Source organism: Mauremys mutica, chromosome 5, assembly GCF_020497125.1.
Source record: "Mauremys mutica isolate MM-2020 ecotype Southern chromosome 5, ASM2049712v1, whole genome shotgun sequence".
NCBI lineage: Eukaryota > Metazoa > Chordata > Testudines > Geoemydidae > Mauremys > Mauremys mutica.
Genome location: NC_059076.1, coordinates 141,146,445 through 141,159,376, shown reverse-complemented (window position 1 = coordinate 141,159,376; position 12,932 = coordinate 141,146,445). Strand labels below are relative to the sequence as shown.

Here is a 12,932-nt window from a genome sequence, read left to right as displayed (position 1 = left end):
AGGCCTTTTGCTAACAGGATCCTGGACCGTAAACCCCTTTGGGGAGGGGGATGTTGAGTGGAATTAGTGCATAGTAGAATCCTTTGGCTAAACAGTACTATAGGCTGATTGGCAGGAATGGCGGTGGTTTAATTCTGGTCTTTTACCGGCCTCAAGGAAGATCCTAGGGGAGTTTTTACTCTGGGCAGATCTGGGTTTTGGTGATGAATCTGGAATCAGTCTCTGGCAGGGGATGCTGCGTGGTTTATACACAGGGGGTTGGAGACATGTTTCCCCCAGCCCACAGTTCCTCCTCTCCTGTGCCATCAGCTCCTCTCCTTTCATTGCACCCCCCTTCTCCTCCAACTCCCCAGGCCCCTGCTATCCACGCTCCAGGCACTTCTGCCGGCCTTCTCGTGGGTCCTGAATGCAGGTGCAACACCCATCTCCCAAGAGCACTGGCTGCCAACTCACTTCAGGATCCAGTTCAAAACCCTCGCAGTTTATAAAGCTCTCCAGGCATGTGCTCTAGTCAACCTCCAGGGCCCCTCTGCTCCCCTAGTAATGGCCTCCCAGACCTGCCATGTACGGTGGTCGCCGCTGGCCTGGGAACCTGCGCCCCTGCAGCTCCCGCCATCCGGCAGAGCCCTGGAGCCTTCCCCTCTCACTTCAGATCTCCGCTGGAAGCAGCCGTTCTCTCCCTTGCCGATGCCTCCAGCTTTTCTTTCCCTCTGCTGTTCATCATCCTGTCACTGTGATCTTCTCAGCCATCTTGGGACAGGCGTACAAAGGAGCTCTCTAAAACAGGGCTCTGATCCTGCAATGGGAACAGCCCATGTAGACCCCTGCCCCTGCTCATTGCCACTGAGTTCACTAGGGCTCTGCATGGGGATGGATGGCTACTTACATTGTATGTTCTTTGAGACAGGGACCGTCTGTCTTTGTACAGAGCCTAGCACAGGGCAGCTGTATGAGCATAACATCTGGGCAAATCCAATTGTCCGATGGGATTTAGGGTTATAGTCTCTGCTTGGACCATTAGTAGGTCTCCCGTTGTAAAAAGTGAGTGAATGACACTTGCACTTCACAAAAGGAAGAGACACTAGTTCCGAGTAGCACTGTTCTATCGCTTAAAGAATCACAAGAGTGAAACGCCTGCAAAGCCGCATGGAAACTCTTTAAAAACACCACCAGAGAGGCTCAGACTAAATCGATCCTCCCAGTTGAAAGAAACAGTAGCAGGAGCGCGCAAAAAAATAAAAATAAAAAACCCCACCACAGCGAAACAGCAGAGTAAAGGAGGTGGTTAGAGGCAGACAGGCATCCTGTAAAGATTGGAAGTCAGATCCTAGTGAGAAAAATAGACAGGAGCATAAACTCTGGCAAGTCAAGTGTAAAAGTATAATTAGGCAGCCCAAAAAAAGAATTGGAAGGGCAACTACTAAATGACACACAAATTAAGAGCAAACATTTGTTAAGTACTTCAGAAGCAGGAAGCCTGCCAAACAGTCAGTAGGGCCACTGGGCAATCAAGGTGTTAAAAGAGCAGTCAAGGAAGATAAGGCCATTGCAGAGGTTTGAATTCTTTGCATTGATTTTCACTGGAGATGCCCATACTCTTGCCATTCTTTTTAGGTGACAAATCTGAGGAACGGCCCCAGATTGAGGTGTCATTAGAGGAGGTTGGAACAAATCAATGTTTAATGGTAATATGTCACCAGGACCAGGTGGGATTCACCCGAGAGTTCTGAAGGAACTCAAATGTGAAATTGCAGAACTACTAACTGTGGTTTATAACCTATCATATAAATCAGCCTCTGTACCAAATGACTGAAGGATATCTCATTTAAGGACTATCTTTAAAAAAGGCTCCAGAACGGATCCCAGCAATTACAGGCCGGTAAGCCTAACTTCAGTACTAGGCAAATTGCTTGAAACTATAGGAAAGAACAGAATTGTCAGACATGTAGATGAACATAATTTGTTGGGGAAGAGTCAATATGGTTTTTGTAAAGGGAAATCATGCCTCACCAATCTACTAGAAGTGTTTGAGGGCGTCAGCAAGCACGTGGACAAGGGGGATCCAGAGGATATAGTGTACTTGGACTTTCAGAAAGCCTTTGACAAGATCCCTCACCAAAGGCTCTTAAACAAAGCAAGCTGTCATGGGACAAGAGGGAAGGTCCTCTCATGGATTGGTAACTGGTTAAAAGGTAGGAAACAAAGAGAGGAATAGGTGGTCAGTCTTCACAGTGGAGAGAGGTAAATAGTGGGGGCCATTTAGGGATCTGGCGCAAAAATCTGTCTGGGGATTGGTCCTGCTTTGAGCAGGGGATTGGATTGGATGACCTCCTGATGTCCCTTCCAGCCCTGATTATTCTATGATTCTATGGTTATTTACCCCTTCACACAACACAAGAATCAGGGGTCACCGGATGAAATAGGCTGCATGTTTAAAACAAACATAAGGCAGTACTTCTTCACACAGCGCACAGTCAACCTGTGGAACTCATTGCCAGAGGATGTTGTGAAGGCCAAAAGTATAACTGGGTTTAAAAAAGAATTAGAGAAGTCCCTGGAGGATAGATCCATCAGTGGCTATTAGCCAAGATGGTCAGGAATGCAACCCCATGATTTGGGTGTCCCTAAATCTTTGACTGCCAGAAGCTGGGACTGGATAACAGGGGGACCACTTGCTAATTGCCCTGTTCTGTTCATTCCCTCTGAAACATCTGCACCAGTCACTGCTGGAACACAGGACTCTGAGCTACATGGACCATTGGTCTGACCAAGCGTGGCTGGTTTTAGGTTTGTTAACCCTCCCGTGGAAGGGAGGGATCCCTGCCCATCGTGTTATGGGAAATGGGAAAAGTGCCTGCCATCCATGTGCTTGTTAGAGTGGGAATCAAGGAGCATGAAACATCAGTGACTGACTGACGATTGTTTATTTCCCCTTGTCTTTCTAGACTTTATTTCTGTTCTCCTTGGAAACATTGTACTAAATCCCTGCTTCCACAAAGCGGATTAGCTTCTAGACAATGCTGTGTTTGCACCTCAGGAAAGAGACTGCCGAACATTTCATATCGGCTGAAATCTGCTGCTTTCCATGTTAGATGCAGTCACGCTTAAAGGACCTGACCCTCAGGCGGTGTAAATCAGTGCAGCTCCTTTGAAGTCCATTGATTTACACTAGCTAATGAACTGGCCCAAAGTTCTCCAGCATTTTCTAGTCCAAAAGAGAACTCAGCTGGATTTCTATAGTGTGGAAAAGCGGCATAAAGGGAAAAGATTTCATATGTAGCTTTCAGACCCAGCTGCTCTGACGGGGGTCAGAATGACCTCACGCTGCATTTATAATTTATTCCTCTGTTGCAAAGTAGATAATGAGTTATTGGAAAAGGCTTTGGGCTCATGCTACAGGGCAAAGAATAGCAGTGTAGATGTTCCCTCTTGGGCCACCCCCGGGCTCTGAGACCTGCTGAGGGGGGTGGGTCTCAAAGCACTGGGCCTGATCCCTGTCTTCACTGACATCACTGGACAATCGCTCGCTGCTGTTAGTGGCACAGGCATGGGGCCACTGGGAATAGGATTATCGCTGCCTTGGTCCTAATGGAAAAGCAAACCAGTTAAATGCTTTTTTGGTGTGTTGCTTTTTAATTAGAGCAACAGGAATGTGTATAATTAAATATTAGACAAATGTGTTGATTCAACACTGGAGAAGCTGTCAGCTTAACAACCACAGGGAGTAGAGAGGACTGATAGGACGTTTAAACGCTCGAACTCACTGGGGACTATGCTGCACTCCTCTCTGCGTGCCTAGGGCCCAGGAAATTGTCTTCACCCTGTGTGTCTTTGGGCTGGTCTCTCAGCGCAGGTCTATGCTTAAAACATCTGCCAGTCTAGTAACAGCGATCGTAACTCCATGAACGGGGGGATATAAGGGGTTGCCTGTGATGGCAGGGGGCTGGTGATCCTTTCCACAGGTTCCTAATGTCAGTTACAGGTGTGATATTTACATATATTTATTTCTTATGACTTTACCAGGCTGGTGAAAGCCCTACTCTAAACGCAGTTATACTGGCACGAAGGTGCTTTTACCAATGTAGCTTATTACACCAGTATGAGATTCACTGGCAAAAGCGCTCTTTTGCTGGTGTGCACTGTAACGCCACTTGCAGGGTTTGCTGGCATAGCTACAAAATTTTTCTAGCGTAGAGAAGGTCTTCGTCTCTGCCCCTCAGCTCCCCATCTCTGAAAAAGGGATACGAATCCTTCCTTTGTCCACTGTGTCTTCTAGGTTGTAAGATCTTTGGGGCAGGGACTGTCTCTTGCTGGATGTGTGTAGCACAGCTGGGCCTTGTCCCGGTCGGGGCCTGGAGGTTCTGCTGTATGGTTAATAGATTTATAATCCATTTCACTTTAAGGCTTTCGGGGCTGCAAAGTTGGGGTTGGAAAACTTCAGGGGCAGCATGGTCTGGTGGTTGGGGCCTGGGACCGAGACCAAGGCTCTGGTTTCTATTCCTGGTTCTGCTATGGATTGGCTGAGGCAAATTGCCTAGCTTCTCCGTGCCTCAGTTTCCCCATCTGAAAAGCAAGGATATTGATGGGGCCCAAAGTGCTTGGCGATGCACAAGCAAGAGCGAAGTGCTGTTTAAAAAAAACAACTTTTTGCATTGGAATTAAAAACTGGAAACACTAGAATTGTTTAAGATTTGGGGGGTTTGTTTGTTTTGGGAGGGGTCTTAAATTGATCTTAAGTCTTTTTTTTTAAACACACTTAGAATCTCAGATCGAAAGGGCTACTTCAGTGAGACCCAAAATTACAGCTGCACAAGAACCAGGAAATCCTCTGCGTGGGGCCTCCAGCACCCGCAGTACAGATCCATGTAGACTTATGCTTAACAAGTTACATCGAATATATCTGTGCAATGAAGCCAAGTAACGGTCCTCATGATGCCCATAATTTACGCTCCCCTGACTCTTGTGTGATGATGATGTTGCATTAATGTAGCATGTTGCACTTCATTTCCATGGGTCTTCTCCTGAAAAGTAAAATTAATGTGAGAGGAAGGTATTTCAATAGGGAAGAATTGTCTGAACCTTAAACTGTGCAATATATTTATTTTTCTAATTTTTTTTTAAAAAAAGCAGCCCCTCTGGGCTGTGAGAGCAGGAGAAACTCCAGCTGACAGGCTGCATGATTTACATTTTTTTGGATAAACTAAGTCGTTACAGACAGTGGTGGATTTAGAGATAGTGGGGTCCTGTGCCCAGCTTCATTTCCGGGGCCCCTCCTCGGGACCCCCCCAAGAAAAAGAACATTATTTCTTATCTCCCCCTGTTTTTCATTTATTTTCCTTCATCCTCCGCCTATATTATAAGTAATGGGAAGTAAATGAAAATAAAGTGAGGTACCTTGCTTGGGGCAGGGTGTTGGGATGCAGGAGAGGCTGTGGGGGTCAGGGGCGGCTCCAGGCCCCAGCACGCCAAGCGCGTGCTTGGGGCAGCAAGCCACGGGGGGCGCTCTGCCGGTGCTGGTCCCGCGGCTTCAAGCCTGCCTGCCATGCTTGGGGTGGCAAAATCCATAGAGCCGCCCCTGATGGGGGTTAGGTTCTGGGAGGGAGTCTGGGTGCTGGGAGCGGGCTCTGGGCTGGGGCAGGGGGTTGGGGTGTGGGAGAGGGTGCGGGGTTTGGGCTCTGGGCGGGAGTTTGGGTGCAGGAGGGGATGCGGGGTTGGAGTCTAGGAGGAGGGAGTTTGGGGGCAGGCTCTGGGCTGGGGCGGGGGTTGGGGTGCGGAAGGGGTCAGGGGTGAGGTGCTTACCTCGGGCGATGCAGCTCCCAAAGAGACCAGCCCCCCCTTCCCCCCGGTAGTGGCTCCTAGATGGGAGTGGGGGGGCAGGGAATCTCTGTGCACTGCCCGGGGTGAGAGCAGCACGCGGAGCCACCTCCCCGCCCCCCCATCAGGGGCATGCAGAGACGTGCCAGCAGTTGGCCGCTTCCGGGAGCAGCGTGGGGCCACCAGCCATGGCATGCAGGCCGCCTGCCTGCCTAAACCCTGCTGCGCCGCTGGCTGGGACTAGGGGGCAGATTGTCAGATGAGATTTGTCTTGCATTTTGGGGGCCCTCTGTTGTTGGGGGCCCCATGCCACCTCACGGTTTGTTTCATGATAAATCTGTCCCTGATTACAGAATAGGCAACGTATCCAGAAAGTGTCATAATTAGACCTGTGCATTCTGACAAACATTCAGACAGATCAGACAGAGGGTGTGCAAATGCAGTTTATAATGTGGAAAGGACCACAATTAACCAGGGCAGAGGAGTGATCATGTAACACACCGAGGAGCATGTCACAGGACCCCCTGTGTTCACCCCTCAGCGGATGTGTTACAGCCCAATTTAGAGAGCATTGGCTTATCAGCTCAAGCTCTTAGGGACATCCCTAGTTCAGTCCCCTGTGTCAGCTGAGATGTTCATTGTCATGTGGATTCAAGGGAGAGACACCCCATGGCAATTGGCATCTCGGGGCATGGCTACGTAGAATCATAGAATCTCAGGGTTGGAAGAGATGTCAGGAGGTCATCTAGTCCAACCCCCTGCTCAAAGCAGGACCAACACCCACTAAATCATCCCAGCCAGGACTGTGTCAAGCCAGGCCTCAAAAACCTCTAAGGAAGGGGATTCCACCACCTCCCTAGGGAACCCATTCCAGTGCTTCACCACCCTCCTAGTGAAATAGTGTTTCCTAATATCCGACCTAAACCTCCCCCACTGCAACTTGAGACCATTGCTCCTTGTTCTGTCATCTGTCACCACTGAGAACAGCCGAGCTCCATCTCTTTGGAACCCCCCTCCAGGTAGTTGAAGGCTGCTATCAAATCCCCCCTCACTCTTCTCTTCTGCAGACTAAATAAGCCCAGTTCCCTCAGCCTCTCCTCATAAGTCATGTCCCCCAGTTTCCTAATCATTTTCATTGTCCTCCGCTGGACTTTTTCCAATTTGTCCACGTCCTTTTTTAGCGGGGGGCCCAAAACTGCACGCAACACTCCAGATGTGGCCTCACCAGTGCTGAATAGAGGGGAATAATCACTTCCCTCGATCTGCTGATAATGCTCCTACTAATGCAGCCCAATATGCCGTTAGCCTTCTTGGCAACAAGGACACACTGCTGACTCATATCCAGCTTCTCGTCCACTGTAACCCCAGGTCCTTTTCTGCAGAACTGCCGCTTAGCCAGTCGGTCCCCAGCCTGTAGCGGTGCATGGGATTCTTCCTTCCTAAGTGTAGGACTCTGCACTTGTCCTTGTTGAACCTCATCAGATTTCTTTTAGCCCAATCCTCCAATTTGTCTAGGTCACCCTGGACCCTATCCCTACCCTCCAGCGTATCTACCACTCCTCCCAGCTTAGTGTCATCCGCGAACTTGCTGAGGGTTGAGTCTGTCCCATCATCCAGATAATTAATGAAGATGTTGAACAAAACTGGCCCCACGCCCAACTCCTGGGGCATTCCAATTGATACTGGCTGCCAACTAGACATCAATCGAGTCGTTCATCACTGCCCATTGAGCCCGACAATGTAGCCAGCTTTCTATCCACTTTATAGTCCATTCATCCAATCCATACTTTTTTAACTTGCTGGCAAGAATACTGTGGGAGACCATATAAAAATCTTTGCTAAAGTCAAGATATATCATGTCCACTGCTTTCCCCATATCCACGTAGCCAGTTATCTCATCATAGAAGGCATTCAGGCTGGTCAGGCATGTCTTGCCCTTGGTGAATCCATGTTACCTGTTCCTGATCACCTTCCTCTCCTCCAAGTGCTTCAAAATGGATTCCTTGAAGACCTGCTCCATGATTTTTCCAGGGACTGAGGTGAGGCTGACTGGTCTGTAGTTCCCCGGATTCTCCTTCTTCCCTTTTTTAAAGATGGGCACTATATTTGCCTTTTTCAAATCAGGACCGCCCCCGATCGCCACGAGTTTTCAAAGCTAACGACCACTGGCTCTGCAATCACATCAGCCAATTCCCTCAGCACCCTCAGGTGCATTAGATCTGGACCCATGGACTTGTGCATGTCCAGCTTTTCTAAATAGTCCTTAACCTGTTCTTTCACCACTGAGGGCTGCTCACTTCCTCCTCATATTGTGTTGCCCAGAACAGCACTGTGGGAGCTGACCTGGTCTGTGAAGACCGAGGCAAAAAAAGCATTGAGCACTTCTGCTTTTTTCACATCATCTGTCACTAGGTTGCCTCCCCCATTCAGTAAGGGTCCCACACTTTCTCTGACCTTTTTCTTGTTGCTAACATACCTGTAGAAACCCTTCTTGTTATCCTTCAAATCCCTTGCTAGCTGCCACTCCAGTTGTGTTTTGTACTTCCTGATTACGCCCCTGCATGCTCGAGCAATATTTTTATACTTCTCCCTAGTCATCTGTCCAAATTTCCACTTCTTGTAAGCTTCCTTTTTTAATTTAAGCTCACTGAAGATTTCACTGTTAAGCCAAGCTGGTCGCCTGCCATATTTGTTATTGTTTCTGCACATTGGGATGGTTTGTTCCTGTGCCCTCAATAAGGATTCTTTAAAATACAGCCAGCTCTCCTGGACTTCTTCCCTCCTCATATCAGCCTCCCAGGGGATCCTGCCCATCAGTTCCCTGCCCAGCCAGCTCCTGCTTAATTTGTCTGTGGCTGATCTGGATGTGGAGTGTCTGGTACAAGCAGGTGTCTCTCATATTCCTTGGCAGCCTGTCTCTCCCCCGCCCCCACTTCCCCCTCGAGCTGGTTGGGAAACTATTTTTTGGTGGTGTGAAAAAAATCTCAACAAAAGCAATTTTTTATTGTTGTTGTCGAAAGCTTTTCTTTAGTGTTTCAAGTTTTCATCAAACCCTCATCTTGTTTTTTTGGCAGACTGGATTGATTTTTAATTGCTGATTTTAATTGGCAGGCAGGACACTATTTTAATCATCTTAATTCAGAGGGCTCTTGATAAATTGGAGAACTGAGCTACAGACCACAAAGTGAAAATCAGCAAAAAAGCAAATGCAATTTTAGGTTGCATTAACAGAGGCCTCGCATGCAAGCCACAGGAGGTGACAGTACCACTCTACTCGGTGCTGGGTAGGCCTCAGCTGGAGTACTGTGTCCAATTCTGGTCACCAATGTATAGAAAGGATGGAGAGAAACTGGAAAGGATCCAGAGGTCAGTGACAAAGATGATCAAAGGGATGGAACGAAATGCAAGCCATATGCGCAAAGGCTGAAGGAACTGGATATGTTTAGTTTGGAAAAGAGGGGACATGATAGCAATCTTTAAACACTTGAAAGGTTGTCATACAAAAGATGGAGAAAAGTGGTTCTCTCTGCAATGGGTTCAAACTACAGCACAGCAGACTGAGATTAATCTCAAGACAAACATCCTCACCGTCAGAACAGTAGGACAATGGAACAGATGCCTAGGGGGGTTGTGGAAGCTCCTTCACTGGAGGTTTTCAAAAGGAGGCTGGAGCCACTTGTCTTAGACTTGAAGGTCAGAAGGAACCATTATGATCATCTAGTCTGACCTCCTGCACAATGCAGGCCACAGAATCTCACCTACCCACTCCTGTAACAAACCCCTAACCTTTGTCTGAGTTATTGAAGTCCTCAAATCGTGGTTTAAAGACTTCAAGGTGGAGAGAATCCTCCAGCAAGTGACCCGTGCCCCATGCTGGAGAGGAAGGCGAAAAACCCCCAGGGCCTCTGCTAATCTGCCCCGGAGGAAAATTCCTTCCCGACCCCAAATATGGTGATCAGCTAAACCCTGAGCATGTGGGCAAGACTCACCAGCCAGCACCCAGGAAAGAATTCTCTGTAGTAACTCAGATCCCATCCCATCTAACATCCCATCACAGGCCATTGGGCATATTTACCTGCTGATAATCAAAGATCAATTGCCAAATTAATTGCCAAAATTAGGCTATCCCATCATACCATCCCCTCCATAAACTTATCAAGCTTAGTCTTGAAGCCAGATATGTCTTTTGCTGCTCCCCTTGGAAGGCTGTTCCAGAACTTCACTCCTCTGATGGTTAGAAACCTTCATCTAATTTCAAGTCTAAACTTCCTAATGTTCAGTTTATATCCATTTGTTCTTGTGTCCACATTGTTACTAAGCTTAAATAATTCCCCTCTCTCCCTGATATTTATCCCTCTGATATATTTATAAAGAACAATCATATCTCCCCTCAGCCTTCTTTTGGTTAGGCTAAACAAGCCAAAGTCTTTGAGGCTCCTTTCATTTGACCGGTTTTCCATTCCTTGGATCATCCTAGTAGTCCTTCTCTGAACCTGTTCCAGTTTGAATTCATCCTTCTTAAACATGGGAGATCAGAACTGCACACAGTATTCCAGATGAGGTCTCACCAGTGCCTTGTATAACGGTACTAATATCTCCTTATCTTTACTGGAAATACCTTGCCTGATGCATCCCAAGACTGCATTAGCTTTTTTTAACAGCCATATCACATTGGCGGTTCATAGTCATCCTGTGATCAACCAATACTCCGAGGTCCTTCTCCTCTTCTGTTACTTCCAACTGAAGTGTCCCCAATGCATAACCAAAATTCTTATTAATCCCTAAATGCATGACCTTGCACTTCTCACTATTAAATTTCATCCTATTACTGTTACTCCAGTTTACAAGGTCATCCAGATCTTCCTGTATGATATCCCGGTCCTTCTCTGTATTGGCGATACCTCCCAGCTTTGTGTCATCCACAAACTTTATTAGCACATTCCCACTTTTTGTGCCAAGGTCAGTAATAAAAAGATTAAATAAGATTGGTCCCAAAACCGATCCCTGAGGAACTCCACTAGTAACCTCCCTCCAGCCTGACAGTTCACCTTTCAGTATAACCCGTTGTTGTCTCCCCTTTAACCAGTTCCTTATCCACCTTTCCATTTTCATATTGATCCCCATCTTTTCCAATTTAGCTAATAATTCCCCATGTGGAACCGTATCAAATGCCTTACTGAAATTGAGGTAAATTACATCCACTGAGTTTCCTTTGTCTAAAAAATCTGTTACCTTCTCAAAGAAGGAGATCAGGTTGGTTTGGCACAATCTACCTTTTGTAAAACCATGTTTTATTTTGTCCCAATTACTATTGACCTCAATGTCCTTAACTACTTTCTCCTTCAAAATTTTTTCTAAGACCTTGCATACGACAGATGTCAGACTAACAGACCTATGGTTACTCAGATCACATTTTTTCCCCTTTCTTAAAAATAGGAACTATGTTAGCAATTCTCCAATCATACGGTACAACCCCTGAGGTTACTGATTCATTAAAAATTCTTGCTAATGGGCTTGCAATGTCATGTGCCAGTTCCTTTAATATTCTTGGATGAAGATTATCTGGGCCCCCCGATTTAGTTGCATTAAGCTGTTCGTGTTTGGCTTCTACCTTGGATGTGGTAATATCTACCTCCATATCCTCATTCCCATTTGTCATCCTACCATTATCCGTAAGCTCCTCATTAAAGACTGAGGCAAAGTATTTATTTAGATATTGGGCCATGCCTAAATTATCCTTAACCTCCACTCCATCCCCAGTGTTTAGCGGTCCCACTTCTTTCTTTGTTTTCTTCTTATTTATCTGGCTATAGAACCTTTTACTATTGGTTTTAATTCCCTTTGCAAGGTCCAACTCTACATGGCTTTTGGCCTTTCTCACTTTATCCCTACATGTTCTGACCTCAATAAGGTAGCTTTCCCTGCTGATCACTCCCATATTCCATTCCTTGTAGGCTTTCTGCTTTTTCTTAATCACCTCTCTGAGATGCTTGCTCATCCAGCTTGGTCTACAACTCCTGCCTATGAATTTTTTCCCCTTTCTTGGGATGCAGGCTTCTGATAGTTTCTGCAACTTTGACTTTAAGTAATTCCAGGCCTCCTCCGCCTTTAGATCTACAAGTTCTTCAATTCAATCTATTTCCCTAACTAATTTCCTTAATTCTTTAAAGTCAGCCCTTTTGAAATAAAAAACTCTAGTCCCAGATCTATTTTTGTTTATCCTTCCATCTAGTTTGAACTGAATTAGCTCATGATCACTCGAACCATGGTTGTCCCCGACAACCATTTCTTCTATGAGGTCCTCACTACTCACCAAAACCAAATCTAAAATGGCATCCCCTCTTGTTGGTTCTTCAGCTACTTGGTGAAGGAATCCATCAACTATCGCATCCAGGAAAATCTGAGCCCTATTATTATTACTAGCACTTGTCCTCCAGTCTATATCTGGGAAGCTAAAGTCTCCTATGATCACACATTTCCCATTAGTGTTTACTTCATTAAAAACATTAGATGATTTAGATGGTTTTGACACAAGAAATCGTGCATCTTGGCAGGGGTTAGACTAGATGACCCTTGTGGTCCCTTCTGACTCTGTGGTTCTTTAAAAAGCAACAAAGAGTCTTGTGGCACTTTATAGACAACAGACGTATTGGAGCATGAGCTTTCGTGGGTGAATACCCACTTCATCAGATGCATTGTTCTATGTTTTTCATTTGTACTTTTCAGTTATTTTCCTAAAGAAAGGTTGATTTATTTTTTTTATTGGTTAGTAGCCATTAAAACATTTTGATTTGCCGCTAAATGGAACCTTTACATTAGACTGTGGCTGATCTGGATGTGGAGTGTCTGGTACAAGCAGAACTATATGTATTGCTTATTTAAGCAGTTATTTAGCTTGACTTACATTTATTCAGATTCTTAATTTTTAATATTTTATTATGTTAGGAAATGGTGAATGATGCCATTCTTATTTACTAGATGATTAATTTGCTTGTGATTGGTTCAGGCTCTATTTGGATTGTTATTCAAATTGAATTTAAAATGCACAAAAACAGCATTTAATTTTTTAAAGTTAAATTACCTTAAATGAGCTGGTACCATAAGCAAAAAAATTAATC

The 12,932-nt window shown here is 45.9% G+C and overlaps 1 protein-coding gene across 3 annotated transcripts in view; it reads left to right on the top strand.

Annotated features, from left to right (window-relative positions):
* The window catches only part of C5H20orf27 (chromosome 5 C20orf27 homolog), a 163,764-nt gene that overhangs the window by 101,635 nt on the left and 49,197 nt on the right, over positions 1 to 12,932 (top strand). The window lies entirely within an intron of this gene.